Source organism: Choristoneura fumiferana, chromosome 18, assembly GCF_025370935.1.
Source record: "Choristoneura fumiferana chromosome 18, NRCan_CFum_1, whole genome shotgun sequence".
NCBI lineage: Eukaryota > Metazoa > Arthropoda > Insecta > Lepidoptera > Tortricidae > Choristoneura > Choristoneura fumiferana.
Genome location: NC_133489.1, coordinates 23,116,459 through 23,120,198, shown reverse-complemented (window position 1 = coordinate 23,120,198; position 3,740 = coordinate 23,116,459).

Below are 3,740 nucleotides of genomic sequence, written 5' to 3'. Positions count from 1 at the left end.
TGCAACGTCAATCGAGACCATGACGTAATTTCTGGAAATTCCCATTTAGGAATTTCTGTTTGATACACCTTAAGCTGAAACGCGGTGGTGGCCAAGTGGTTTGGCCTATGGCCTCTCAAGCAGAGAATCCTGAATCCAAACCGGGCTCACACTGTTTTTCGAAATTCATGAGCAAAATTAAATTCGAAATTTACACGAGCTTTATGTTAAAGGAAAACATCGAGAGGAAACCTGCGAAAGCAGCTTGGCCCGCGTGGAAACGGACGGTCCAGCCTCTCATTCTGTGAGGAGGCCTGTGGCCAGCAGTGGACGTATATAGGCTGGGATGATGATTATAATGACTCCTTCACGCTAAAACGGATGTAGGAACTTGGATGAAACTAGAGGTAAAAATAAAGGGAATACCCAAATGTCCGAAATATTTTATTCCGAATTTGCTAATTCCGATTTTCAAAAGTTCGATTTTCACAATTCCTAAAGAAATAATTCCGATTACTTATTTTTAAAACTCCGAAGAATTCAAAGCACGAAATGTTATTGCCCGAAGTACCTACAGTATTCCGATTATCAATTTTCCGAAATGACATCGCTTATTCGGCAAAATAAACTTCGTGGTTTTAATAATGAAATCTTGACTTCGAATCTCGAATTGGGTCAATCAACTTTTTTACCGACAATAATCGTCCGCGACATTTTTCAAACAATTGCAGATTTTTGTAAGTAAACATGTTTTTTCTGTAATTTAATAGATGGTGTACATGAATACATGCCATCCTACGTAAGTTCAACCTATTAAACCGTGAAATATCTTGTTGGAAGTACGATTTTTTTGTAACGCCAGAAGACAATTTTGGTAACGCCAGGAGACGCCCAAAGTGTCGGTAAAATAGTTGATTGGCCCATTTAAGTATCGCGGGGGGGGGGGCTTTGATCAGCAGTGGGAGTGAAGTTGTGATGAAGTTATAGCTAATTAGCGTCGTGACGTCCACACACCACACGTCCACATCGATTTTGTATCAGATAATGCATGTGCTTGCCGCTGCGTGTACCGCGTAAGACAATGTTTCGTAATTAACCCTTTTCCAGGCATAGTGCATATACTGACCACATAAATGTACACAAATATTCGACCTTGCTACATTTACAATATGGTACAAAATCAAAAAAAAATAAAAAAAATTAAGTCATTAAAAATTATAATTGTTTTTAAATTAATCCCTCATAGGTAAACAACATAAAACTTTGAATTATTTTGTAGTTGCGTACAATTTGATGTGCGTCAAGGGCACTGCGTTTACGCAGCGTTTATCGCATAAAATAACCGAGCGCTTCAGCACGATGTTACAAGCCCTCATTCCCGAAATTTGACGCACTTTACTGTCATTTTTTGCTTTTATGTGATTGTTTTTTGTTATTTGATTGAAGTCCGTTACTTGATTTTTTTTTAGGTACCTAGTAAGTGTCCTATACAACATAAATATATATATTGAACAAGAACCAAAATAAATAGGGTGAGGGCACCAGTCATGGACAGGAACCAATAATGGAATATGTTTTCCGCTAACCCAATATTAAGAAACGGGCGCTACTTTTTGAATGGTGAGCTAAGTACATTGAATCCTTGCTGTCCGTTACTGGATACTACTGTGCTTAACATGTCCATGATTGGTGCCATCACTACATATATAAATGGTCCTTGATATTGGATTACAATTGGGTAGTGACCCAATTCGAGTGCTAACTTATTAATTCTCTCGACGATTCTTTCTCCAAGAAAGTTTTTATTTATCAACCTTTCCTACCGACTTAGGTTATGATACCATGAACACATTTACCAGCACAGACTGCAGCACATAAAAGTGCAGTTTTGAGCGACTTTCACAAGTAAGTTTAGGATTTATTTTTATGTGTTTTGCCAATAAAAGTGGAATTGCACCGTCATTTTTACACCCCTGCGCTTTGGTGATTGTAACTTGAAAATTATGAGCTACTGGATCTGTACTGCAGTTGCTGCAGGGTTGGCGACATAAGTTAGAACGACATAATATAGAAGTTTTATAACTAACCAGCTGTTGCGAGCAACTTTGTTTGCGTCCAGCAAAGATGTAGTGCTCGAGACAAAAGTAGCCTTAAGTTATATCGATAAAATTTCTCAAGAAAAATGTAAAAATAAACTGGTTAAGTTCCGCATTCGCGGAAACTATGCAATTTTCCGGGATTAAAGCTGTCCTTTGTCCTTTTCCAGGAATCAAACTATCTGTATACCGAATTATATTTAAATCGGTTCAGTGGTTCAGCCGTGATGAAGTAACAAACAAACAAACAGACTTACAAACTTACGCATTTATAATATTAGTGGAATACGTACAATTTCTCTAATTCGTTGTCTTTACCGAGCTACGAAACCGAAACATAAATGCACAAAAAAATTTTTTTTTATATTTCCAAACTTTAAATGCCCATTTTCGAAATCAATAGAAAATCATTTTAAAATCCTACCAACAATCCGATGTATCTCCATGACATTGCGTTTATATATTCCTCACAGGAATGTTATTTCCTGCTGGTAAAATACTTTCCGCTTTGGAAATTCCGACATCATTAATCAAACGTTCTTGTCTGAAACAAAAACCGGAGGTCGAGTTTAAAAAGTTTTTTTAAGGTTCCTTCCTCAAAAAAGTTTGGGAAGCTTGTTTAGTACTAGAACAAATATTTCTGAATCAATGAACTTCAAACTTTTTATGGCACATAAAGTCACGATCATAAATATAATAATAAACAGAGTATGGTAATGGTAATTATTACGATCTTAACGGATGTACATGTAATGTGCAAAACGCCAAAAATATATCTATGTTGGCGGCCCATCGTAAAATCCGCCAGATCACGAAATTCCTAGACATATCATGAAATAGCGACATTTCACGATCCGAACCAATATGGCGGCGTTTCATAAATCATGATACGCCCAGGAATTTCATGTTCTGCCTAACCGTCACTAGGCAATCGTTAAACGGTGATTTTTGAACGATATGGCGGATGACACTGAGCCAATTTATGAGAAGACAAAATCAGGTTAACAATCATACAGAGAACACAAAACAGATCATAGAGAAACCACTTACAATTATTGTTATTATTGTTTACGTGAGATGGACCTACGGAATTCTCTTTAATCTCAGCCTTGAAGTAACTTCGCCGCCAGGTTTCCCCATGAACCTGCCAACCCTATTTTCCGGGCGCAGAGCCAAAGTCAGCCAGTTATTTCGTGACATATTCCTACGAACTCGGTGAAAATGGTGAACGTGGTTAGAATTAAGTTTTGCTGTAGCAAACCACCGTAAGCTGGACCCGCAATACAATTTTATCCCAATAAACGTCCCTGTGAATACCTTGGCGAGTAAGATAGGACTTACTATGATAATGTTGTATTTGCGGGTCGGGCTTATTGCGGTTTTATAAATAACTCAGTTGTTTGTCAATACTGGTGCATTCAAACAATTTAGTACCTATTTGCGACTAGACTACTGTCAGTTGGACTTACTATGACAATGTCGTATGTATGTGCTGGTCGAGCTTATTGCGGTTCAGTTATAACTCAGTTGTTTGTATCCAAACTGGTGCATCCAAACAATTTAGTATTTTCGTAGACTACTGTCAATTGTTAAAAATGGACTACAAATCATTGCTTTGCTCAACCGCGACCTTATGATAGCTATGCAAGGAATGTCGTTAATGCA